The sequence below is a fragment of the Schistocerca piceifrons genome, chromosome 1 (genome assembly GCF_021461385.2).
Source record: "Schistocerca piceifrons isolate TAMUIC-IGC-003096 chromosome 1, iqSchPice1.1, whole genome shotgun sequence".
In the NCBI taxonomy this organism is placed as follows: Eukaryota; Metazoa; Arthropoda; class Insecta; order Orthoptera; family Acrididae; genus Schistocerca; species Schistocerca piceifrons.
The window spans coordinates 456,330,395-456,356,596 of record NC_060138.1 but is presented as its reverse complement, the minus strand read 5'-3'; the positions used below and the strand labels follow the sequence as shown (position 1 = coordinate 456,356,596).

The window sequence follows — 26,202 nt, the reverse complement described above, 5'->3', positions numbered from 1 at the left end:
AAGATACTTCCATTTCGAAGTGATCTTTGTAGTACAAACGAAACGTTTTGCCGCTGCTGATCCAACGGTAACGTGGCCGAGCGGTCTAAGGCGCTGGTTTTAGGCACCAGTCTCTCCGGAGGCGTGGGTTCGAATCCCACCGTTGCCACTTTTTACGTCTCATTTTTGTGCCGTTGCGGTGTGTCCTCGTGGGGTAGGACGCAGCTCTTGTGACGCGCGTGTTGTGTAGGTAGCGTGGCCGAGCGGTCTAAGGCGCTGGTTTCAGGCACCATTCTCTTCGGAGGCGTGGGTTCCAATCCCACAGCTGCCGAACGTGTAATGTTTCCTGTGTCGAAGGCAGATGCACTCATTGCCCGCAAAGGAAACAGCACAACAAGGCGTGAGCGTCTGCTTGGTGAATTGTCGTAGAACAGTGCGTGGTGCAACGACAGGATTTGTAGGCACCTTTTGCTCTCATCATTGCTGGCGTTCGTCTCCACGAAATGCGTCCGGAGCACGCCGTTCTATAACGCGAGAGAGTGGATTTTTTACAGTTGTCGTCAGTTAACCGTGGGCGGCTGCTGCGTTCGCTGGAAAGAGCACTGCCGTCGTTGTCCGGTGTGGTCTAGTGGCTAGGATACCTGGCTCTCACCCAGGAGGCCCGGGTTCGATTCCCGGTACCGGAATTGCGCGTTTTTGTTGCTCCTCCTATGCGACTTGTCTCGACTTTGCTCGACTGACGCTACGCTGACGCGTGCAGAAAGCTACGTTAAGTATGACTCGCGGCAACACCTGACGGCGAGAGAGATGCGGCGTCTATCCACTTGTTATCGAGCCACATACCGGTACCTGTAGTCAAGAGGCTTGGAGGACTGCAAGACATTGCCACGGAGGTGAATGCAGCTAACCACTGTAGTTAGAGTCCTGACAGCGCAGGCACGTTCATTTGCTCGTATACATGTGATGGAGACCGTGTCTGACACTGCTGTGGCGTACACCTTGGCCTAGGCTTTGCTGGGTATCGCCACTTGCATTGCAGCCAGCTGCCTCCGCGCGCGCCTCCGTGGCCATGGCCGTGATCGTCTAGTGGTTAGGACATTGCGTTGTGGCCGCAATAACCCAGGTTCGAATCCTGGTCACGGCAATTTTGAAAGTTTTGCCTTGCTGCCGTTGCAATGGCGAGTACTCGAAATGACAGTACTCTCTTGATTTTTTCACTCGTGTTCCGCAGGCCGCAGTTAGCACTACCACTTCATCCCCAACACGTAATGTCGCCTCCCAGAGCGCAGACGTCCGCTGCTCTCTGTAGTCGAAAAGGGCAGTCGTTTGAAGTGCGATGGATGAGCAGCCAGTCCCAGCAGAACAGGAAGCTGTGGCGTGCACTGTTTCTACAAATGCTAGGAACACTGGCGCACCAAGCAGCGCATGTAGCGTGGCCGAGCGCTTTAAGGCGCTGGTTTAAGGCACCAGTCTCTCTGTAGGCGCGGTTTCGAATCCCGTAGCTGCCGGGGGTTTTGATGTGATCGCGTTAACCTGCCGCTTTTCCTTCAAGTGTAACCTCCTTGAGCTCACATATGTTTGATACATGGAGCATTCTAGCTCCGCCTGACAGTTACAGCTACGATACTTTAGTGGTTAAGGAAAGCGCAGGTTCGAAACCTGGTCACGGCACGAAAACGTCTCTTGACGCTGTCTCCTTAACTGCGACAGCTACAGACAAGTGGCGTCGCTACCGTACGGCGGGCACGGCTTTTTCTTGCTGTGGATGGCCTAAAGAGACGCTTCCAGTGGGAGAGCAGTGGAAATACATGGCACGGCGATTGCCAAGATACTTCCATTTCGAAGTGATCTTTGTAGTACAAACGAAACGTTTTGCCGCTGCTGATCCAACGGTAACGTGGCCGAGCGGTCTAAGGCGCTGGTTTTAGGCACCAGTCTCTCCGGAGGCGTGGGTTCGAATCCCACCGTTGCCACTTTTTACGTCTCATTTTTGTGCCGTTGCGGTGTGTCCTCGTGGGGTAGGACGCAGCTCTTGTGACGCGCGTGTTGTGTAGGTAGCGTGGCCGAGCGGTCTAAGGCGCTGGTTTCAGGCACCATTCTCTTCGGAGGCGTGGGTTCCAATCCCACAGCTGCCGAACGTGTAATGTTTCCTGTGTCGAAGGCAGATGCACTCATTGCCCGCAAAGGAAACAGCACAACAAGGCGTGAGCGTCTGCTTGGTGAATTGTCGTAGAACAGTGCGTGGTGCAACGACAGGATTTGTAGGCACCTTTTGCTCTCATCATTGCTGGCGTTCGTCTCCACGAAATGCGTCCGGAGCACGCCGTTCTATAACGCGAGAGAGTGGATTTTTTACAGTTGTCGTCAGTTAACCGTGGGCGGCTGCTGCGTTCGCTGGAAAGAGCACTGCCGTCGTTGTCCGGTGTGGTCTAGTGGCTAGGATACCTGGCTCTCACCCAGGAGGCCCGGGTTCGATTCCCGGTACCGGAATTGCGCGTTTTTGTTGCTCCTCCTATGCGACTTGTCTCGACTTTGCTCGACTGACGCTACGCTGACGCGTGCAGAAAGCTACGTTAAGTATGACTCGCGGCAACACCTGACGGCGAGAGAGATGCGGCGTCTATCCACTTGTTATCGAGCCACATACCGGTACCTGTAGTCAAGAGGCTTGGAGGACTGCAAGACATTGCCACGGAGGTGAATGCAGCTAACCACTGTAGTTAGAGTCCTGACAGCGCAGGCACGTTCATTTGCTCGTATACATGTGATGGAGACCGTGTCTGACACTGCTGTGGCGTACACCTTGGCCTAGGCTTTGCTGGGTATCGCCACTTGCATTGCAGCCAGCTGCCTCCGCGGGCGCCTCCGTGGCCATGGCCGTGATCGTCTAGTGGTTAGGACATTGCGTTGTGGCCGCAATAACCCAGGTTCGAATCCTGGTCACGGCAATTTTGAAAGTTTTGCCTTGCTGCCGTTGCAATGGCGAGTACTCGAAATGACAGTACTCTCTTGATTTTTTCACTCGTGTTCCGCAGGCCGCAGTTAGCACTACCACTTCATCCCCAACACGTAATGTCGCCTCCCAGAGCGCAGACGTCCGCTGCTCTCTGTAGTCGAAAAGGGCAGTCGTTTGAAGTGCGATGGATGAGCAGCCAGTCCCAGCAGAACAGGAAGCTGTGGCGTGCACTGTTTCTACAAATGCTAGGAACACTGGCGCACCAAGCAGCGCATGTAGCGTGGCCGAGCGCTTTAAGGCGCTGGTTTAAGGCACCAGTCTCTCTGTAGGCGCGGTTTCGAATCCCGTAGCTGCCGGGGGTTTTGATGTGATCGCGTTAACCTGCCGCTTTTCCTTCAAGTGTAACCTCCTTGAGCTCACATATGTTTGATACATGGAGCATTCTAGCTCCGCCTGACAGTTACAGCTACGATACTTTAGTGGTTAAGGAAAGCGCAGGTTCGAAACCTGGTCACGGCACGAAAACGTCTCTTGACGCTGTCTCCTTAACTGCGACAGCTACAGACAAGTGGCGTCGCTACCGTACGGCGGGCACGGCTTTTTCTTGCTGTGGATGGCCTAAAGAGACGCTTCCAGTGGGAGAGCAGTGGAAATACATGGCACGGCGATTGCCAAGATACTTCCATTTCGAAGTGATCTTTGTAGTACAAACGAAACGTTTTGCCGCTGCTGATCCAACGGTAACGTGGCCGAGCGGTCTAAGGCGCTGGTTTTAGGCACCAGTCTCTCCGGAGGCGTGGGTTCGAATCCCACCGTTGCCACTTTTTACGTCTCATTTTTGTGCCGTTGCGGTGTGTCCTCGTGGGGTAGGACGCAGCTCTTGTGACGCGCGTGTTGTGTAGGTAGCGTGGCCGAGCGGTCTAAGGCGCTGGTTTCAGGCACCATTCTCTTCGGAGGCGTGGGTTCCAATCCCACAGCTGCCGAACGTGTAATGTTTCCTGTGTCGAAGGCAGATGCACTCATTGCCCGCAAAGGAAACAGCACAACAAGGCGTGAGCGTCTGCTTGGTGAATTGTCGTAGAACAGTGCGTGGTGCAACGACAGGATTTGTAGGCACCTTTTGCTCTCATCATTGCTGGCGTTCGTCTCCACGAAATGCGTCCGGAGCACGCCGTTCTATAACGCGAGAGAGTGGATTTTTTACAGTTGTCGTCAGTTAACCGTGGGCGGCTGCTGCGTTCGCTGGAAAGAGCACTGCCGTCGTTGTCCGGTGTGGTCTAGTGGCTAGGATACCTGGCTCTCACCCAGGAGGCCCGGGTTCGATTCCCGGTACCGGAATTGCGCGTTTTTGTTGCTCCTCCTATGCGACTTGTCTCGACTTTGCTCGACTGACGCTACGCTGACGCGTGCAGAAAGCTACGTTAAGTATGACTCGCGGCAACACCTGACGGCGAGAGAGATGCGGCGTCTATCCACTTGTTATCGAGCCACATACCGGTACCTGTAGTCAAGAGGCTTGGAGGACTGCAAGACATTGCCACGGAGGTGAATGCAGCTAACCACTGTAGTTAGAGTCCTGACAGCGCAGGCACGTTCATTTGCTCGTATACATGTGATGGAGACCGTGTCTGACACTGCTGTGGCGTACAACTTGGCCTAGGCTTTGCCAGTTCCGCTTTAGACGCCGTGCAGTGTGGACGTGCCTAGTCTTCCGTTCCGGCGTAGCGTTACGTATAGTGGACTATCGTTTTTGTTTACGTGTTGTGTTGCAACTTCTGTGAGTGTTTCTCCGTCGTTGTTTCGTACCTTGTGCTACTTTCTGTCCTTATTTCAGTGTGTTTTGTGTAGCGGTTTCAACCGCATAGTTTGAAAATGTCGTCCCAGGTTATTCCTCGTCAGGCTACAGTTAGTTTTACTTTTGACAAGTCAACTCGCCATGTGCAACCTAGTTCCCTTGAGCTTCATGATTGGTTGGTAGATACCTTTGGTGTTCATTCGGATCAGGTGCACACTGCTTATTTTGATACCGAATTTTTTTTTTCTTTGTTAAGTTTATGGACCCACTTCAGGTTGATAAAATTCTTTCTAAATATGGTCATCAATTTCTCTTTCGGCATCGGGATGATTCTATAAGTACCGTGCTGCTTTCCAATGCTTCCATTACGTACACCAGTGTTCGTGTTTACAACCTTCCACCAGAGGTGGATAATGTCTATCTTAAGGAGGGTCTACAAAAGTATGGTGATGTAAAGAGCATTCGCCTTGAACGCTGGTCAAGCCAACATCGCCTGCAATGTTACAGTGGTATTCATTCAGTCGAAATGCACATTAAGCAGAATGTTCCGTCTCACCTGCAGTTCGGTGGATATCGCGTCCATGTAACATATAGTGGTCAGGTTGGCACCTGTTTTTTCTGCAATGAAAGTGGTCACGTGCGTACCGACTGTCCGCGGAGGGTTTTTGTTTTAAAAAATTCTCTCGAACAGCGTCGCAAGTTAGCAGTCGCTGACTTCGTTGCGGGTGGTTCTGCTCTTGGTGTAGCACAGTCCAATGGTAGTAGCGCCCCGCCACAGATTTTGCGCACCCCTGAAACAGAATTTCCTCCTTTGCGTGCTAAATCTGATGTTCCGTCTGTCCCTCAGGTGGGTGTGCCACTTTTGAAAAATAAGAGGCGTCGCCCACACGATGGAAATCGTACGGATGAGGATCTCCCTGAGATGCCCCAGTCCAAGCGACCGGCATTCCTCCGAGCCACCGTGTACTGTAGCTGCTCCCTGCCCTCCTGAGGTAGCGGTTCCGGTGGCGGCTGCTGGTGCCCCTCCGGCCTCCGACGCAGCTTCTCTCGAGTCGGATCGTCGGTCGTGCCTGTTGGCGCCATCTTCCGAACCGACTTCGTTGTCACAACAAGTGGAGCCGCGACAACTTCCTGCTTCGCTGCCCCATACCTCTGCCAGCGGAGCTGCTCCGCTTCGTTCCAACTTTGCGGCCTCGGACCTTCCTGTTCACGTTTCGCCTCCGTGTAGTCCATGTTTGCTGGATGCTAGTGTAGGTGTTGACCATTCCGTTTTGCCGGATGTTTCCCGCGCGACCCCGGATCCCGCATGTGGACCGGCGCGGGTGGTGTTGGATACAGAACTTGACCCTCCTACGTCACCGGCGGCTGAAGCTTCCTTGCCCGTCAGCCGACGCAAGTTACGCGTTCAGCCGAACGTTAATTCTGTTCGCAAAAAACCGGAGCATAAGGGATCCGCGGAACGGGGTAGCAGTCCCCCTCCCTCTGATGCCTCCGTCTCCCCTGCTATGGACTGTGACATTGGTGCGTCGGTGTAGGTGATTTCTTCTCTCGCCTTTCTCTACATGGTTCAGGCATACACCTTTCTTACCTTAAATGTTAACCGTATTGAGTCCGACGTTCGCCTTGCCTCTTTGCGGCAGTTTATTTACGACTCCTGTGCGGACGTAGTGTTTTTGCAGGAAGTGCTGTTTTCTGATCTCCCTCTGCCTGGATTTCAAACTGTTTTTAATGTCGCACCGGAATATTCAACAGGAACTGCTCTTTTCTTTCGAGAGGGCATTCCTATTACTGACATTGAATTCCTTGACTCTGGCCGTGGGATTGATTTTTTATGTGATGAAATTCTTTCTGTCGATGTTATTCCTCCTAGTTTTTCTGACCATTGTGCTTTTACTGCAACTGTAAATCTTAGTCACCAACCTGCAAAACTTTATCGTTCCCAGTGTATGTTAAATGTTTCCCACCTTGCCGACAGTGCTATGGATGATGTTATAAGTGCCGTGTGGGAGCGATGTCTCTGCTCTGTCCCGCGTTACCCCTCCTTGCTGGTTTGGTGGACTGCGTTTGCCAAGCCCAAGATTCGTCAGATTTTGATTTTTTACTGTGCTGCAAGGGCGCGTGATTTTAAGAACACGTATGAATTTTACTACTCTGCCCTGCGTGAACTATATGACGCGGCGGGTACCTCTCCTCTGCGGATCCATGATGTTCGTCGTATTAAAGCCAAGCTCTTGAGCCTTAAACGACGACACATGGATGGTCTGCGAGTTAAGTCGAAACCTCACTCTCTTGTTGAAGGTGAACTGTCATCTTTGTACCACCTGCTACGGCATCGGACTCGTCGTCGTCGCTCCTTCATCTCTTCTCTTATGGTGGATGATGGACAGCAGCTTATTGCACAGGAGGAAATGATTCGTGCTCTTCATCAGTATTACACTAGTCTATATTATGCCGATGATTCTGGTGAGTCTCTTTCGGATGATGTCTTTGGGGATCTAACTGCGACTATCGATTCTGACGCGAACGGCGAATTTCTCCGGGAGTTCCAGGTAGATGATGTTTTCGATTTTATTGCTCGCTCTCCGTCCAGTAAATCGCCGGGTCCAGACGACCTGCCTAAAGAATTTTATCTCCGTTTTTGGCCTCTTTTGGGTAGAATTTTTACGCAGATTTTAAATGAGATTGTCAGGGGGATGGATGTGCCTGCCGATTTTAAAATAGGGAAAATTGTTTTAATTCCGAAGTCCTCTGGTCGTTTATCTGCTGCCAATCTTCGTCCGCTCACATTGCTGAATTTTGACTACAAGACAGCTGCTAGAGCGCTCAATAGCCGATTGTCTTCTCTGCTTCGGGGTGTGATTGGTGCACATCAATGTTGTTTTCATGATAGATCTATTCTGACGCCAGTAGCCGAGTATCGGGATGTTGTCTCGGTTGCGGCGGTTACAAACGTACATTGTGCCTTTGCCTTCCTTGATTTTTATAAGGCTTTTGATCACGTCAGTCATGTGTTTTTAGATCGTGTTTTAGGTACAATAGGTTTTAACGCTTCATCACGTGGTGTTCTTGGCAATTTGTATAGGGGAATAACAGCTCGGGTGTCAGTCAATGGGCAGCTGACGCCGCCCATTGCTATCCGCTGCGGGGTGCCTCAGGGTAGTCCGCTCTCTATGTCTTTATTCGTATTGTCCCTGGAATCGCTGCTTCGGACTATTGCTCTCAAGCTCAGGGTATGTCCCTCTCTGGTGGGAAGCTCTCTGTTAAGGCATATGCGGATGATGTCGTTGTTCTCCTCCGTCAACGTGATGATATCCCGTTGTTGAAAGGGGCAGTTGATGCATACTGTCGTGTCTCTGGAGCGCGTCTCAATCAGGGTAAATGTAAGTTCCTTGATATTCGAGGATTTCACGATGCTGATGTCCCTTGGGCCACTTTTGTCGATCGCCATACGTCCTTGGGGATTATCATTGATCGGTGTCCTCTAAAAATGGCGGCTCTCAATTGGAAATCTGTCACCGAGAAGATACAGGGGGCTCTGATGGTCCATGAGCAGCGCTCTGCTACCATTTTGCAAAAAGTCAAAATTTTAGACACCTACGTTCTATGTAAAGCTTATTATGTTGCTCAGCTGTTCCCACTTCCCATGATGGTGGCGAAAAGGTTGCGCCAATTGTCTAGCAGGTTCATATGGAAGGGCCATCTATTCAAGTTACGTTACGAGGTTATGACGAAACCGCGTATCTTCGGAGGCTTGGGCCTCTCTGACATTACTCGCAAGGCGTCTGCTTTGTACGTCCGCCGTACGACTCTAATTGTTACGCAAGAAGTGACTTCAATTACATCCAGGCTTTTTACTGTTGTGCATCCGGCGAGCCTTGCTCCACCTGTCGATGTCGGACGCCTCAATTTTAAGTTGAAACACATTCGGGAATTTTACATTGCGGTGAGTTACCTCGGAAACGTCTTCTTGCGGCGACCGGTGCCAACGACCAAGGACTTGATTGCCCGCTGGGAGGGGCTGGCCGGTCCCAATCCAATAGAACTGGCGTCTCCATCCGTGTCCTGGAGGAACGTCTGGAAGAATGTTAGTCTGCCGATCCACTCTATGGCCGTGGCGTCCACGTGGTATAGGGTAATAAATAATTTGGTCCCCACCAATGTACGACTGCACCGTATTGGTCTTACTGACACGGACAACTGTACTCGGTGTGGTCTCCTGGCTACCCTTGAGCATTGATTCACCTGCTGTGGGCACCTTGCTAATTGGCGTTGGCTCAGGAAACAACTTGCTTTTGTCACTAGGTCTGCTGAAGCTGCTTATACTATTGACATCCTCGTCCGGCCCGATTCTTCCTTTTTTCCGCGAACGAAGCTCAATACCGTCATGTGGTTGATTGGACATTTCGTACATTTTGTCAACAGTTGTCATGAAGAGGATGGACACCTAGCGTTTCAGCAGTACATGCTTACTGCTTACTGGCAGCGCTTGCGATTGCCAGGCCTTCGTGATGATTTTACAAATATGCTTAGCCTGACATTTGAAAGAGAGGGCGTTGGCTAAGGTCACCTGTGTGAGCCATTTTCTTTTATACTGTTTCTGGATTTCCCGCCTTTATGTATACTTCTTCTCTACACCAGAACTGAAATTAAAAAAAAACGAAAAACAAAAAACAAAAAAGTGGCTAGGATACCTGGCTTTCACCCAGGAGGCCCGGGTTCGATTCCCGGTACCGGAGCGGAATTTTATCGGAAAAAGTCACGACAAGTTTTGACCCTGCGAAAGGATGTTTCACGTACTCCTCGCATTATAGCTACCGGAAAAAATAGTGGCTAGGATGCCTGGCTCTCACCCAGGAGGCCCGGGTTCGATTTCCGGTACCGGGATTGCGCGTTTTTGTTGTTCCTCTTATGCGACTTTTGTCTCGACTGAAGCTACGCTGACGCGTGCAGAAAGCTACGTTAAGTATGACTCGCGGCAACACCTGACGGCGAGAGAGATGCGGCGTCTATCCACTTGTTATCGAGCCACATACCGGTACCTGTAGTCAAGAGGCTTGGAGGACTGCAAGACATTGCCACGGAGGTGAATGCAGCTAACCAGTGCAGTTAGTGTCCTGACAGCGCAGGCACGTTCATTTGCTCGTATACATGTGATGGAGACCGTGTCTGACACTGCTGTGGCGTACACCTTGGCCTAGGCTTTGCTGGGTATCGCCACTTGCATTGCAGCCAGCTGCCTTCGCGGGCGCCTCCGTGGCATTGGCCGTGATCGTCTAGTGGTTAGGACATTGCGTTGTGGCCGCAATAACCCAGGTTCGAATCCTGGTCACGGCAATTTTGAAAGTTTTGCCTTGCTGCCGTTGCAATGGCGAGTACTCGAAATGACAGTACTCTCTTGATTTTTTCACTCGTGTTCCGCAGGCCGCAGTTAGCACTACCACTTCATCTCCAACACGTAATGTCGCCTCCCAGAGCGCAGACGTCCGCTGCTCTCTGTAGTCGAAAAGGGCAGTTGTTTGAAGTGCGATGGATGAGCAGCCAGTCCCAGCAGAACAGGAAGCTGTGGCGTGCACTGTTTGTGCACATGCTAGGAACACTGGCGCACCAAGCAGCGCATGTAGCATGGCCGAGCGCTTTAAGGCGCTGGTTTAAGGCACCAGTCTCTCTGTAGGCGCGGTTTCGAATCCCGTAGCTGCCGGGGGTTTTGCTGTGATCGCGTTAACCTGCCGCTTTTTCTTCAAGTGTAACCTCCTTGAGCTCACATATGTTTGATACATGGAGCATTCTAGCTCCGCCTGACAGTTACAGCTACGATACTTTTGTGGTTACGGAAAGCCCAGGTTCGAAACCTGGTCACGGCACGAAAACGTCTCTTGACGCTGTCTCCTTAACTGCGACAGCTACAGACAAGTGGCGTCGCTACCATACGGCGGGCACGGCTTTTTCTTGCTGTGGATGGCCTAAAGAGACGCTTCCAGTGGGAGAGCAGTGGAAATACATGGCACGGCGATTGCCAAGATACTTCCATTTCGAAGTGATCTTTGTAGTACAAAGGAAACGTTTTGCCGCTGCTGCTCCAACGGTAACGTGGCCGAGCGGTCTAAGGCGCTGGTTTCCAGTCGCGCTTGCGATACCGTGCAGGTCGGACGTATCAGTGCTCCGCTCCGCCGCGTGTTCACAAGGCGTGTTTTCAACTCATATTTCTGTTTGCAAGTGTTGTGGTGTTCTGTAGTTTATATCGTTTTTCCATTTGTTTTTTTGTTGCGGTCTTATTGTAGCGGGTTAACCGCTCGCTGTCTGCTGCAATGTCCAGGTTACTTCCGCGAAAGTGTACACTCTGTTTTGATTTCGTCAAGTCCACCCGATCTGTGCAACCGAGTTCACTAGAGATACATGACTGGACCGTGGATGTTATTGGGATTACATCTGACCAAGTGCACACCGCCTATTATGATACCGAGCAGTATTGTTTCTTTGTTAAATTGCTGAATCCTGTATTACTGGAGAAGACCGTGACGAAGCACGGAGGAAGTGCTATTTTCCGACACCGGAACGACTCTGTAAGTACAGTGCTCATTTCCAATGCCGATGTAGACTACACAAACGTGCGTATTTTTAACTTACCCCCTGAAGTAGAAAATTGTTATCTGAAGGAGGTACTGTCCAAATTCGGTGACGTTAAGAAGATTCGAAATGAACGGTGGTCAAGTCAACATAGGTTGCAATGTTACAGTGGCGTTCGATCTGTAGAAATGCATGTCAAGCAGAATATTCCATCCCATATACTTGTTTGTGACTATAAGGGTCACGTTACTTACATTGGCCGAACACCGACCTGTCATATCTTTAATGAGAGTGGTCACTTGCGTCAAGACTGTCCCAGGCGCATGTTTGTGTTAAAGAATTCCCTCCAGCAGCGTAAAAGGCTTACTTTGGCGGATGTGGTGGCGGCCAAACCGATGACAGAGATTGGGCTCCCTAGTTCTGAAATGCCTTCGGAACAGCAACAAGAAATTCGCTCTTATGAGTTTCCGGTTCTGGTTCGGAGAGAAAAAGGTGCGCTGCCCCCTGCAAAACTCGATGCCGCGACCAATAAGAGGCGCAGAACTTGTGACAGCAGTGGCTCTGATAACGACACCTCTAGTGCGCATGAGACCGCGATAAAGGACGATCGGGAATCCGGCTCGGAAGCGAAAGCTCCAATCGGTGAGGCTGTTGTGGACGCTTCTCCTCCCACAATTTCAAGTGCCGATACTTCCGTGGAAGTTAAGCAGTTACCGCTGGCTAGTGCCTTAGAACTTCCGCGACAGCCAACTCAGGCCGACCAACCAGTATGTGTGGCTCACATTCCTGCATGAAGTACACACACAGAGGCCTGTGATGGTGGTATACAAATATCTCTGGGCGCCGACGGTACACATCACGTGGCAACCGCTTCGGTTCAGGACTCACAACACGGGGAATGTCAACAACTCCAGGAAATAATACAAACACAGCTGTCCGGGTCTGCCGGTGACAACAAACAGCTGCGGGCAGAGAATGTTGCCAAACAGGCTGATAGTGCGAGTGATAGTTCAGCTGCTCGCTCGCCGGCGGTATCGCCGCGTGCGATCCCTTCGCGGGATGTGCCGGGAGAGCAGCTTGACATCACCCACGACCCTCCCACGCCGCCGGCTGCGGAGGTGCTCCACAGTGTCCCCCCAGGATCCGAGTGCAACCTAATGTAGATGCTGTGCGTAAAAAGAGTAAGAACAAAGACGCAAGAATACAACTCAGTGACGTCTCAGACACGAATTTCCCGGCCACAAATATGGAATGTCATGAAGATGTGACCCTTTAAAGACATTTGCTCCTTCCGCCTCTACAACGTACTGCCATTATGTCGCAGGCCTATACGATCACGACATTAAATATTAATAAAATCCGGTCGGAGGTGAAACTGAGTGCCTTAAAACAATATCTGTATGAGTCGGGAACAGATATCGCTCTTTTGCAGGAGGTGACCATGCCACACTTAACTCTTCCTGGTTTTGTTGCTGTTACAAATTTTTCCCCCGACTCGAACGTGGGGACTGCCATCTTACTTGGAGAAGGCATTCCCGCCACTCAGATTGACAAATTAGATTCGGGTAGAGGTGTGGGTGTCACCGTTTTTGGCATCACCATCATCAACTTGTACGCGCCTTCTGGCAGTACCTATAGAGCGGAACGAGCAAATTTTTTTGAGGAACAAATCATCTATTTGTTACGGAAAAATCCCGAACGTGTTATCATTGGAGGTGATTTTAATTGTGTTTTATCCCAGAAAGATCAGTCCCCGAATTTTAATTATTCGCCTGAATTAAAGCGTCTCGTGACCGACCTCAAACTGAAAGACGCGTGGGAAATTAGGTACCCGACCTTGGTACGATTCACACACACCGTCGCGAATTCCTGCAGCAGAATTGACAGGATTTATGTTTCCGACGTTTTAGAGAAAGTCTTGTTGCAAATTGAAACAATACCCTCCAGCTTCTCTGATCACTGCGGTGTCGTTGCGTGCCTGAACTTTCTGCCACAACCAACGCGTTGGTATAAAAATCAATGGAACTTGAACGTCTCCTTATTAACGGATGCTGACCTAGAGGAGGCGGTGCGACGCGCTTGGGAGCGGTGCTTGCGCACTACCACAAACTTTCGTAGCACCATAGAGTGGTCGACTCAGCATGCAAAACCCAAACTGCGAAAAGTTGTTATATTCTTCGGTATTGACAGAGCAGCCGCGATAAAGAAGACGATGGAGTTCTACTACACTAGCTTACGCGACCTCTGTGATAGAGCCGACGCCGCGAACACCAGAATAGACGACATTCGAAAAATAAAGGCGAAATTAATCAATCTTAAGAGGATGCAACTGGAAGGTCTTAAGATCAAATCTAAAGTGAAGTCGGTCAGGGACGATGAAACAGCCGCTCTATACCACCTTGTCAAACATGCTAAGAACAGAAGGAGGACTTTTATTGAGGCCCTGAAACTAGGTGATGGCAAGACTGTCGACACCCAGCGAGAGATTATCAGGGCACTACACGACTATTTTGTTGACACCTACACGTCAGCGGCTACTCACGACGACTGCTATGACGAACTGTTTAGTGCCATTTCCTCTACCTTAACTAGAGAAGACAATGACACCATTTCTTTGGAATTTAGTAATAAAGATGTTTTGGAGATTGCTTGCCACTCGCCGATCAGAAAGTCCCCTGGTCCTGACGGATTACCCGTTGAATTTTACAGGAGGTATTGGCACATCATCGGGGACAAAATCACCCATTTAGTGAACGAAGTTTTTCAAGGGAAGCCTATACCACTTGCCTTTAAGGAATGCAAAATTGTGCTTATCCCTAAAAGCAGAGGTACAAAAAATATCGCCAACTTCCGCCCCATTTCATTGTTAAACTCCGATTATAAAATAGTCGCCCGTGCAATCGACACGCGAATAATGCCACTAACTGCAAAATTCATTGGACATCAGCAGACATGTGCCTTCGGGAGAACTGTATTGCAAACGGCAGCTTTTTACCGGGATTTCATTGCTTTAACGAACGCCAGTAACGTGAAGTGTGGGCTGATCTTTCTGGACTTTTTTAAAGCCTTTCACCTCGTCACTCACGAGTACCTCCTTGAAACCATGAAAAGATTCGGTTTCTTGCAGAACGCGATTGACATGATCAAAAACATGGCACTGGGGATCAACGCAAGACTTTCTGTCAACTCGCAACTAACCCAACCGATTCAAATCAACAGAGGAATTCCACAAGGCAGCCCTTTGTCCATGTTACTTTTTGTTCTTTCACTCGAACCTCTGTTACTCCAACTGCAGGCGAAACTCACAGGGCTAACACTTTCAGGAGAAAAAACTGTCGCAGGCGCCTATGCCGACGATGTGGGTGTGGTTGTCCGCAATGAGAATGATGTCACCACTTTAGGGGCTCACCTCCAGCGATACTGTTTGGCGTCGGGGGCTAAATTGAATGACAAGAAAAGTAAATTTATTGACCTCTGTGGCCTCCAGCATTTGCGAGTTGGCTACGCTCAGGAAGTCAGCGTCCACAAGGCTCTCGGCATCTTATTGACGGCGTCCTCTTTAAAGATGGCGGCGGCTAACTGGAGGGAAATAGTGCGTAAACTTAACGGTGCTCTCATTGACAATTCCTGCAGAAGCCTCAATCAATTTGAACGGATCCATCTGGTCAACTCCTGTATTTTATGAAAAGCCTTCTATACGGCGCAGCTCCTGCCACTGCCTGCCGTAATTGCTAAGCAAATTATGTCGAAGGTAACCAATTTTATTTGGAGAGGGGAAATTTTTCGCGTGTCTGCCAAAACTGCAACACTTCACCCCCAGAATGGAGGGATGGGATTAGTAGATATCAAGGTGAAAGCGATGGCTCTCTATGTTAAAAGGACGGCCGCTATAATTAACAATGATCCTTCCGGCATTACAGCGCAATTATTCACTGCCGTCAGGCCGCAAAGTCTTGATCCACCGCTGAATATTTAGCCCATCAGTTATCGGCTAAAACATATCAGAGATTATTACCTTTCACGGAGCTACATCAGTAAAGAGGTCATACATTCTCAACATTTAACTGCACAAGCCATAATAGCGGACTGGAGACAACACGAAGGAAAGAATCCATTGGCAACGAAGCTCGGTGGCATGAACTGGGATATCGTATGGCGCAATGTCAGTTCCCGTGTCCTCAGTTCCGATGCTCGCACTGCCTGGTACAAAGCCATCAATGATGTGTTTAGCACGAACGAGAGGTTACATAAAATCGGACTCAGTGACACCCCTCTCTGTCATCGCTGCCAATTGACGGATACAGTTATGCACCGTTACACCTGCGTGGAACGTCACCAGAACTGGATTTGGCTTCGAGAAAAAATAGCTCTTATTACCAGGACTACAACCGCCAATGTTTCGTCAACACTACTGTCTCGTCCCGATGTGCAATTTTATCCGCAGACGAAAAATAATGCAGTTATGTGGTTGTTGGGTACCTATTCCATCTACGTCTTTAATAAATTTGGCGGTGACAATTATTTCGAATTCAAGATGTTTATGGATATCGAATTCGCCAAAACATGCACGTACACGAATCATGGGAAACTCTTCGGCAATATGCTTAAAATAGCGTTTCATCGCATGGGTATCGGATAGGTCAACTGAGTGTACGGGGGTGACGCCGGGCCGCGGGACACCAGTACATCTACATCTACATCTATACTCCACGAGCCACCTTACGGTGTGTGGCGGAGGGTACTTATTGTACCACTATCTGATCCCCCCTTCCCTGTTCCATTCACGAATTGTGCGTGGGAAGAACGACTGCTTGTAAGTCTCCGTATTTGCTCTAATTTCTCGGATCTTTTCGTTGTGATCATTACGCGAGATATATGTGGGCGGTAGTAATATGTTGCCCATCTCTTCCCGGAATGTGCTCTCTCGTAATTTCGATAATAAACCTCTCCGTATTGCGTAACGCCTTTCTTGAAGTGTCCGCCACTGGAGCTTGTTCAGCATCTCCGTAACGCTCTCGCGCTGACTAAATGTCCCCATGACGAATCGCGCTGCTTTTCGCTGGATCATGTCTATCTCTTCTATTAATCCAACCTGGTAAGGGTCCCATACTGATGAGCAATACTCAAGAATCGGACGAACAAGCGTTTTGTAAGCTACTTCTTTCGTCGATGAGTCACATTTTCTTAGAATTCTTCCTATGAATCTCAACCTGGCGCCTGCTTTTCCCACTATTTGTTTTATGTGATCATTCCACTTCAGATCGCTCCGGATAGTAACTGCTAAGTATTTTACGGTCGTTACCGCTTCCAATGATTTACCACCTATGGCATAATCGTACTGGAATGGATTTCTGCCCCTATGTATGCGCATTATATTACATTTATCTACGTTTAGGGAAAGCTGCCAGCTGTCGCACCATGCATTAATCCTCTGCAGGCTCTCCTGGAGTACGTACGAGTCTTCTGATGTTGCTACTTTCTTGTAGACAACCGTGTCATCTGCAAATAGCCTCACGGAGCTACCGATGTTGTCAACTAAGTCATTTATGTATATTGTAAACAATAAAGGTCCTATCACGCTTCCCTGTGGTACTCCCGAAATTACCTCTACATCTGCAGATTTTGAACCGTTAAGAATGACATGTTGTGTTCTTTCTTCTAGGAAATCCTGAATCCAATCACAAACCTGGTCCGATATTCCGTAAGCTCGTATTTTTTTCACTAAACGTAAGTGCGGAACCGTATCAAATGCCTTCCTGAAGTCCAGGAATACGGCATCAATCTGCTCGCCAGTGTCTACGGCACTGTGAATTTCTTGGGCAAATAGGGCGAGCTGAGTTTCACATGATCTCTGTTTGCGGAATCCATGTTGGTTATGATGAAGGAGATTTGTATTATCTAAGAACGTCATAATACGAGAACACAAAACATGTTCCATTATTCTACAACAGATTGACGTAAGCGAAATAGGCCTATAATTATTCGCATCTGATTTATGACCCTTCTTGAAAATGGGAACGACCTGCGCTTTCTTCCAGTCGCTAGGTACTTTACGTTCTTCCAGCGATCTACGATAAATTGCTGATAGAAAGGGGGCAAGTTCTTTAGCATAATCACTGTAGAATCTTAAGGGTATCTCGTCTGGTCCGGATGCTTTTCCGCTACTAAGTGATAGCAGTTGTTTTTCAATTCCGATATCGTTTATTTCAATATTTTCCATTTTGGCGTCCGTGCGACGGCTGAAGTCAGGGACCGTGTTACGATTTTCCGCAGTGAAACAGTTTCGGAACACTGAATTCAGTATTTCTGCCTTTCTTCGGTCGTCCTCTGTTTCGGTGCCATCGTGGTCAACGAGTGACTGAATAGGGGATTTAGATCCGCTTACCGATTTTACATATGACCAAAACTTTTTAGGGTTCTTGTTTAGATTGTTTGCCAATGTTTTATGTTCGAATTCGTTGAATGCTTCTCTCATTGCTCTCTTTACGCTCTTTTTCGCTTCGTTCAGCTTTTCCTTATCAGCTATGATTCGACTACTCTTAAACCTATGATGAAGCTTTCTTTGTTTCCGTAGTACCTTTCGTACATGATTGTTATACCACGGTGGATCTTTCCCCTCGCTTTGGACCTTAGTCGGTACGAACTTATCTAAGGCGTACTGGACGATGTTTCTGAATTTTTTCCATTTTTGTTCCACATCCTCTTCCTCAGAAATGAACGTTTGCTGGTGGTCACTCAGATATTCTGCGATTTGTGCCCTATCACTCTTGTTAAGCAAATATATTTTCCTTCCTTTCTTGGCATTTCTTATTACACTTGTAGTCATTGATGCAACCACTGACTTATGATCACTGATACCCTCTTCTACATTCACGGAGTCGAAAAGTTCCGGTCTATTTGTTGCTATGAGGTCTAAAACGTTAGCTTCACGAGTTGGTTCTCTAACTATCTGCTCGAAGTAATTCTCGGACAAGGCAGTCAGGATAATGTCACAAGAGTCTCTGTCCCTGGCTCCAGTTCTGATTGTGTGACTATCCCATTCTATACCTGGTAGATTGAAGTCTCCCCCTATTACAATAGTATGATCACGAAACTTCTTCACGACGTTCTGCAGGTTCTCTCTGAGGCGCTCAACTACTACGGTTGCTGATGCAGGTGGTCTATAGAAGCATCCGACTATCATATCTGACCCACCTTTGATACTTAACTTAACCCAGATTATTTCACATTCGCATTCGCTAATAACTTCACTGGATATTATTGAATTCTTTACTGCTATAAATACTCCTCCACCATTGGCGTTTATCCTATCCTTGCGGTATATATTCCATTCTGTGTCTAGGATTTCGTTACTGTTCACTTCCGGTTTTAACCAACTTTCCGTTCCTAATACTATATGCGCACTATTTCCTTCAATAAGAGATACTAATTCAGGAACCTTGCCCTGGATACTCCTGCAGTTTACCAATATTACGTTAACTTTTCCTGTTTTTGGTCTCTGAGGACGGACGTTCTTTATCAACGATGATAATGTCCTCTCTGGTAAGCCGTCAGGTATTTTATCGTTTCGCCCAAGGGGGGTCCCTCTAACCGCGAAGAGGCCCCACTGCTTCTGTGTCGCGTCCTGACTCTCCCTCACACTGAGGCCTTCACTAACTCACTGCACACTGGCTACAGGAACTTTCATTGAGGTAGATAAGAAGCTGTGTTTGTGTTACGTTTATTCTTTGAGAAGCAAATCTACTTTGCCCAAGGGCGAAGTCTTTTCGTTGTCATTTCACCATTCCTATTTATTTTCATAGAAGGTTAAGGGTTTCGTTTTTCATAGAAAAAAAAAGTGGTTAAGACGTCTACAAAAAAAAAAGTTGGTTAGAGCGTCGTGCTAATAACGCGAAGGTCGTGGGTTCGATCCCCCCACGGGCCACTACTCTTTTACTACTACGAAAAGGCAGCGCCGATTTCAGCTGGCGAGTGTGATGACCAAAAGATCATCACCCTGCGTGGAAGTTGACAGAGGATACGAACCCGACTCGTCGGGAAGCGCTACAGCATTCACTCGACAATGGCCATAATATCTTGCATACACTGGTTCTCCACCGATAAAGAGAAAATGAAATAAAATGTCCGATTGCCGATCCGAAAAAAAAGTAAAAAAATAAAAAAAAAGTGGTTAAGGCGTCTGACTTGAAATCAGATTCCATCTGGGAGCGTAGGTTCGAGTCCTGCCGACTACGAAAGTTTCCTCGTTCTCAACAGTTGGATCATAGCGGTTGTGTCACTACTAAACACGTGGGTCGCCTGCAATGTGCAGTGTTATTTGGCTCCAGAGTGCAGCGCTACAGTCGCACCCAGAAGCCACAGCTCACCTCCCAGCCGTCCACCAGGTGTCACTACAAGTGTCGCCTCCCTGGGCAGCGCAGATGTGTCATTTTTAGCTTGCAGACGATGACGTGTAGCAGTTTATTAGCGAACGCAAGCCGAATGTTTTACCGTGAGTATCTGCTAGATACTGCCTCTCATATGGTGGAGAGGCCCACTCTTTCTTGTGTCTCGTTCTCTGCACAAGAGTTGCAGCTGGCATCGATATAGCACAGTTTTTCTAGCGTCAGCGTGGCGTCAGCGAAGTCAATATTACATGAATCGAGTCGACATGCTTGCTTGTTATGATGATGGAAGCAGAAGAAATGTGTGTGGTAGTTCACTGCATCGGCTGCTCGCCTTCCAGCGGTCTGTATTATGAGGCGAAGATGACGGTGAAATGTGCAACGAGGCAGACGTGAATCAAGACATGCAAAACAGCGAGTGTGCACGTCAGCCGAAATAACCAGTCGCGGCCGAGCCGCCTTAGCGGTCGGACGCAGCAGCGCAGCGTGCTAGGCGTTTACGCTCGCGTGTGTTTACATTGTGCACCTTGTGATTAGTTAGCATTTGTGCAAAATGGAGTCTCAATTAAAGAAGTACACTTTAAAGTTCAGCTTTAGTTTCGATGTAGTGCGTCCTATGGTTTACGAGTTTGACGATTGGTTTCGCGACTCGTTTAAAGTACCTGCAGAAGACTGACCTGGCATGGGATACGACTTTTTGAGCAACGTTTTCTATGTCAAATTGAAGAACGACGATATCTGCCAGAGGATTATGGCCACTACGAACGGGATCGCCGAATACAAGAACAGCAATGGCGAGGTGAGTCCGATGCACCAAACGATGCGAAACGCAGAGTGTCACCTGAGAAAAAGAAACCTCGCGTTACTTACGCCGGACTGGGACTTAGGGCAGTTAAAGTGCACTTGTTACCCTTTGAACTCGTCTTTAAGTACATCAAGGAGGCCCTATCCAAGTACGGTACCCTGTACTCAGTAACCGCCGACCGTTGGGGTGGCAATATGTACTATAAAGTTGACAACGGTGTGAGAACTGTCTGGATTGACTTGGAAACTCACATTCCGTCTTTCGTTCATATGTGCGGTTTTAAAGCTCTAGTAGTTTATGGAGGGCAACCTCGCACATGCTCTGTTCGTAACATGTTCGGCCACCTCAGAGCTCAATGTCCGCGCAGGAGACCTGTGCAGTTGCCAGCCGCGTGCCCAGTACGCCACCGTAGCCAGTCGCTTGTTTACCGGTGCCGGCATTTTCGCGAGCTCTGCCGATGACGCGATGTACAGTGCCGCGCACGACACATCTGCCGTCACACATTCCGGTGACGTGGAAATGTCCGACGCTCCGGCAGGTCATAATATCAACACGGAATCACCCATCATTCCTGAACAAAGTTCTGCCGAGGGCGAAGCTGCAAAGGAATCTCTCCATATCGCAATTGTAGATGAACCCACAGCGGAGAAAGAAGGCGCTTCCCACGAGCTGTCGGAAAACATCCGTTCCGTCATCGACATTCCTTCAAGTGACCCCTTGCATCCCGACCCCGTGAACAGCCGACAGGTGACATTACAGCCTGCTGAAAATGTCACAGTTCTTGCAGATTCCCCAGATAGCCAATTAAATACCAACCTTCCGCACAGCTTCAGGTTCCAGGAAAGCTAAAAAGGCAGATTCCGATGCACCAAACGATGCGAAACGCAGAGTGTCACCTGAGAAAAAGAAACCTCGCGTTGCTCGCGACGGTGCTACACAGACTGCAAAACAGTTGAAGCCCGTGGCGCAACAGGTGGCTGCAAAATTAAAAACCAGCCAATCTGCAGCTCCAGAACCGCCCCCACCCGACGGAGTAGAACCTATGGATTCTGATGACAGCCGGCGGCAGCCTCCGGGACCTTCGTGGGGTTCGGACGATGAGACGGACCGCAACGAGGGCCCCTTCTAGGTGTTTGTACTGCTGTAGTGGTGTGTGTATGTGTATGCATAGAGGTGATGGTATTTCCCAGCTTGCGCAATTTCTGCCTCAGTGACTGAACGTAGACATTGGGCTACTACAGGAAGTTTGCGTGGAACCGACAGTAGCTGGTTTTACCACTATAGTAAATATTAGCAAAGAAGACCATACTGGGAGCGCAATTTTATTACGAGACGGCATCCCCCACTCAAATGTAGTACGGCTCATTAATGGCAGAGGCATCGCCTGTATAGTTAACGGTATTAAGATTGTCAACTTATATGCACCATCCGGCAGCAACCGCCGACAGGAACGGTCCTCTTTTTATAAAAACGATATCCCCTTTTTAATTGGTGGACAAGCTGAGAACTGTATTTTAGGCGGAGATTTTAACTGCGTTCTTTCACCAAAGGATCAAACGCCCAACTTTAATAAGTGCACAGAGCTCGACTGTCTTGTGCAAGGACTGAAACTACTAGACAGCTGGGAACTTATAAACGGCGATCGCGTAGCATACACGCACATCACCAGTAATTCTGCCAGCAGGATCGACCGGATTTATGTCTCCCTCGCTCTTGGTCGTAGGGTAGCCAACAGTGATATCGCCCCCGTCAGCTTTTCAGACCATAGCGTACACCAGTGCTACGTAAACCTCCAACGCCCACATGTAACTCGTGGGAGGGGTTATTGGAAACTGAATGTTGGCCTGTTGCAAGACAGAGAGCTGGACGAAGAGATAACACAGGTGTGGGAGCAACTACAGCGCACGCAAACCAGGTATAGGTCTATCACCGAATGGTGGCTCCATAGTGCAAAACCTAAACTTCGGACAACGATTAAACGCTATGCGTATCAGAAGTCGTACTGGCATAGGCAGACAATAGAATTTTATTTTTCTGGTCTTCGGGAATTATACCACTGCGCTGACATCACAGCCGTTGACACCTACTGCCGCATCAAGAAATATAAAGCTAAGATTATGACCCTCTATCGCCAGCAAATGGAAGTCACCATACGTAGGTCACAGCCCAAGGACATCGCGGCAGATGAGACGGCTTCCCTATACCACACCTTACGAACTCTGCGGCGAGAGAAAGCCAAGCTAATTGAAGAAGTAGAAGATGGAGCGGGAACTGTCTTTACTAAACAACGGGACATCGCATTGCATATATACCGCCACTTCAGTGACCTGTATAACAGACAAGAGGTTGACGACGCACTCTGCGACGAAGTCCTCAGGGACATCCCTTCTGTCTTATCACACGAGGACATTGAAGCTCTAGAGGCGGCTTTCAGTGCAGAAGACTTAAAACAGGCAGCCTTCAGCGCTGCAAAACGGAAATCCCCTGGCCCCGACGGTCTCGGCGCTGAATTTTATCAGCACTATTGGGAAATCCTGGCTCCAACGTTTCTCCAAATAGCTAATGAGATGTGGAGACTTGATTCTGTTCCAAATGAATTGAGGGAAGGCTTTATTGTACTTTTGCCAAAACCAGGCAACAGTCGGAAGATCCAAGGTCTCAGACCAATTACGCTACTCAACTCGGACTTTAAAATCATAACGAGGGCAGTGAAGCAGCGCATGCAACCGGTACTGAACAAACTCCTTGGAAAACATCAATATGGAGCGGTAACTGGCCGAAGCATAATATCAGCTGCCTGCGATCTCAGGGAAGTGATATGCACATTAGCGCACGCTCAAGAGCCTGGGGCGTTGCTTTTTCTCGATTTTGAAAAAGCGTATGACCACATCAGTCACGAATACCTGACTAAGGCACTGCTGAAGATGGGTTTTGGCTGCCGTTTCGTCACTCTGCTACATCAATTAATTTCCAACGCTACGTCTCGTGTAATTGTCAATGGTCACTTAACGGACACAATAACGATCAGACGATCAATCCGACAAGACTGCCCGTTATCGATGGCGTTGTATGCCATCGCTGTCGAGCCTCTGCTTATGACCATAAATCAGAGGTCCAGAGGAATCCCCATTGGCATGCAGAAGATGGCATGTATTGCTTACGCTGATGACGTCTGCTTAGGTGTAACTTCAGAGGCTAATCTACTGGAGATAGGACACATTGTCAACACCTTCAATGCGGTCACCGGCGCGAAGCTCAACAAGAGGAAGACGACGTTGCTACACATCGGGTGTGGAATCGGTGATGTCACTCATATCGACTGGTGTGCAACGAAAGACCAACACAAATCTCTTGGCGTTTATTGGTGTGCAGTTCCTGATGTTATGGCCACCAAAAACTGGACAGATATGTTGCACAAGATTCGAGCAACAACCTGTATTTATTCTGATAGGGAACTGGATCTCTTGCAGAAAGTTCATACAGTTCGCATATCTGTAGCGAGCCGTATGTATTATTTAGGCCAAATTTTACCGGTTTCAGATCACCTCGCAGCCAGTATACAAAAAGCATTCTGTTGGTACGTGCTACGGAGACATATATTTAAAGTCAGCTTTGAAACATTAACCCTACCATCGTCGAGAGGGGGACTTGGTCTCATTAGTACCAAACACAAATGCCGGACATTGTTAATTAACCGCATGAAGAAAATTGTCACGCAAGACACATCGAGTTTCACGAGGACCCTCCTCTCAATCTGGAGGCCATGCAGTCTAAGTCCACCTATAAATGAGGCCACGATACCGATCACCTTTCGCCACATCCGACTATATTACAGTGAATTTAGTTACATACGTTACGCAGAGGGCATCCATCCACCGTATACCAACACCAAGATATATAGCTTCCTTACAACCGACGGCAGAACCAACAGCATAACCCAAAAATACCCGCAAATCCAGTGGAATACAGTCTGGAGAACTGTCCATAGTCACGTATTGCCTTCAAGGGTCGCATCCGCATGGTACTTAGTTATCAACGACAAGGTGCCCACCAATGCAAGATTGCACAGGATCCACCTAAGCCCCACACCGAACTGCGACTTATGAGGCTATGTGGACACTATGGTCCACCGGTTAACCAGTAGTACCGCAGGGCCGATCGTCGCTCATATGCGGAGCAACTTAGCGATCATCGACCGTACTGTACCACAAAATGTGGATCCAATGGAATTACTCCGCCCGCAAAAAATACGATATCCACGCAGGAAACACAACGCGGCCATATGGATGTTAGGCCACACCATTGTCTTTATCATCAACAATCGCCGTGCATCACTTGATGACTACCTCGCGGACTTGGAATATCAACATGCACTGATCATGCGACACAGGGATTATGCAGACACGTATGGAAATATGTTACAAATTATGGTGATGGGTATGTGACACCCCTCGGATTGCACGTTTACGAACAGGCCCACGACGGCACGGCCGCATTTCGCGAGTGACTGCATCAAAGTTATGAGACGACATTTTGGGGTAACAACCTTGGAGAAACTGCAGGAGTGAAAGAGTCAAGATCCGACACGGAAAATGAGATATCCACTTCACGAGAAGACAAACCTTGAAGCAGACACCACGCGACATTCCCACCGTGGAAACTAAGAGTCCCGTACTACCACATTAACCACTTTCTCTTTCTTTGATTTATTAATTTTGAATACACCTTCTCTTTTCTTTTTTATTTCTATTTTTTCACCCGGCGGAGAGCCGCTTTAATTTCACAAGAAAGGATCCTGATCATATGGAACAATAGAGGTTTATTGATCCAACAAGACACTTGGTCATACTTTTCTTTACTGGAGAACATAAAAAAAACAAAAAACAAAAAAATAGCTCAGTTGGGAGAACGTTAGACTGAAGATCTAAAGGTCCCTGGTTCGATCCCGGGTTTCGGCACTCTTTCGTTTTTGAAGCTGACGCCAATGGAATTGCTCTGCCTTTGTGATAATGCAACTACCGCTGAGGACATGAATGACTCCGTCCTGTAGCTGTTCTGATTGTCTAGTGCTTGCCATAAGAGGATCATAGTAGACAAGTCCCTCAGGAGCAACAAGCAGATTCTACAATTTGACCAGAAAAAAATTTCCGAAAAGTCCGGCATGCAGTGCAGTCGTGGCCGAGTGGTTTAGGCGTCTGACTTGAATTCAGATTCCCTCCGGGAGCGTAGGATCGAGTCCTGCCGACTGCGAAAGTTTTCTCGTTCTCAAAGGATGGATGTCCAGCTGCATCATAGCGGTTGCGTCACTACTAAACACGTGGGTCGCCTGCAATGTGCAGTGTTATTTGGCTCCAGAGTGCAGCGCTACAGTCGCACCCAGAAGCCACAGCTCACCTCCCAGCCGTCCACCAGGTGTCACTACAAGTGTCGCCTCCCTGGGCAGCGCAGATGTGGCCTTTTTAGCTTGCAGACGATGACGTGTAGCAGTTTATTAGCGAACGCAAGCCGAATGTTTTACCGTGAGTATCTGCTAGATACTGCCTCTCATACGGTGGAGAGGCCCACTCCTTCTTGTGTCTCGTTCTCTGCACACGAGTTGCAGCTGGCATCGATATATCGCTGTTTTTCTAGCGTCAGCGTGAAGCCAGCGAAGTCTTTATTACATGAATCGAGTCGACATGCTTGCTTGTTATGATGATGGAAGTAGAAGAAATGTGTG

General features: G+C 48.7%; 11 non-coding genes across 11 annotated transcripts; all 11 read left to right on the top strand.

Annotated features, from left to right (window-relative positions):
* Positions 1 to 66: 66 nt before the first annotated feature.
* On the top strand, positions 67 to 148 carry Trnal-uag. Its single transcript has one exon. It is a non-coding gene; the product is annotated as a tRNA-Leu (tRNA).
* Positions 149 to 593: 445 nt separating this feature from the next.
* Positions 594 to 665, top strand: Trnae-cuc. The gene has a single exon. It is a non-coding gene; the product is annotated as a tRNA-Glu (tRNA).
* Positions 666 to 1,051: 386 nt separating this feature from the next.
* Positions 1,052 to 1,123, top strand: Trnah-gug. The gene has a single exon. It is a non-coding gene; the product is annotated as a tRNA-His (tRNA).
* A 747-nt stretch (positions 1,124 to 1,870) lies between these two features.
* Positions 1,871 to 1,952, top strand: Trnal-uag. Its single transcript has one exon. It is a non-coding gene; the product is annotated as a tRNA-Leu (tRNA).
* A 445-nt stretch (positions 1,953 to 2,397) lies between these two features.
* On the top strand, positions 2,398 to 2,469 carry Trnae-cuc. Its single transcript has one exon. It is a non-coding gene; the product is annotated as a tRNA-Glu (tRNA).
* A 386-nt stretch (positions 2,470 to 2,855) lies between these two features.
* Trnah-gug lies at positions 2,856 to 2,927 on the top strand. The gene has a single exon. It is a non-coding gene; the product is annotated as a tRNA-His (tRNA).
* A 747-nt stretch (positions 2,928 to 3,674) lies between these two features.
* On the top strand, positions 3,675 to 3,756 carry Trnal-uag. The gene has a single exon. It is a non-coding gene; the product is annotated as a tRNA-Leu (tRNA).
* A 445-nt stretch (positions 3,757 to 4,201) lies between these two features.
* On the top strand, positions 4,202 to 4,273 carry Trnae-cuc. The gene has a single exon. It is a non-coding gene; the product is annotated as a tRNA-Glu (tRNA).
* Positions 4,274 to 9,992: 5,719 nt separating this feature from the next.
* Trnah-gug lies at positions 9,993 to 10,064 on the top strand. The gene has a single exon. It is a non-coding gene; the product is annotated as a tRNA-His (tRNA).
* Positions 10,065 to 25,366: 15,302 nt separating this feature from the next.
* On the top strand, positions 25,367 to 25,441 carry Trnaf-gaa. The gene has a single exon. It is a non-coding gene; the product is annotated as a tRNA-Phe (tRNA).
* Positions 25,442 to 25,651: 210 nt separating this feature from the next.
* On the top strand, positions 25,652 to 25,733 carry Trnas-uga. The gene has a single exon. It is a non-coding gene; the product is annotated as a tRNA-Ser (tRNA).
* The last annotated feature ends 469 nt before the right edge of the window (positions 25,734 to 26,202 follow it).